Source organism: Filicampus tigris, chromosome 8 (assembly GCF_054856515.1).
Source record: "Filicampus tigris isolate MCC_2025a chromosome 8, RoL_Ftig_1.0, whole genome shotgun sequence".
Taxonomy (NCBI): Eukaryota; Metazoa; Chordata; class Actinopteri; order Syngnathiformes; family Syngnathidae; genus Filicampus; species Filicampus tigris.
Genome location: NC_141224.1, coordinates 17,929,446 through 17,930,057, shown reverse-complemented (window position 1 = coordinate 17,930,057; position 612 = coordinate 17,929,446).

The following is a 612-nucleotide window of genomic DNA, read 5'->3' as shown; positions in this document are numbered from 1 at the left end:
TCCATGGATATTGTGTATCTGAAGACATTGGAAATCCTTTTTCGTGTAGTGAACAAAAGCCTACCTGTGTGTATTCAGACTTTCTTCAAGTTAAGGGAAGGAAAGTACAATTTAAGAGATTCGTTTATGTATGAAATATGTAATGTGAGGACCAACATTAAATACAGATGTGTTTAAGTTTTGGTTGTAAAATTGTGAAATTGATTTGATAATGTGTTGAAACTGTGTAGTTCTTTGTTGGGGTTTGAGAAAACTTTAAAATGTAAAATACTGTATGTAATCGACAAAATGTAAAACAGTTAGGGATTCTATAGTACATTATTTATTTGTTTTTGCTCTCTTGAAAGTCTAGGTGATTCATGAGACAGTTTAGGACAGGCAATAATAAGTCGGGTGCTTCAGTCTATTCTTTTCTTCAGTTAGTAATTGATGTTTGAAATTATCTTTGTATTTTCTTTACACCCGTAAATAAATTACTCATTAAGTCATTCAAACACTCGGCAACACTGGACAAAAGTACGAGTAATTGTCTTTTCTAGTTAAATTGTGACTACTCTCCCTTAACCATAAATTCTTCCCTCCACACGGCCTTTCAGAAGAACTCAAAAGGTA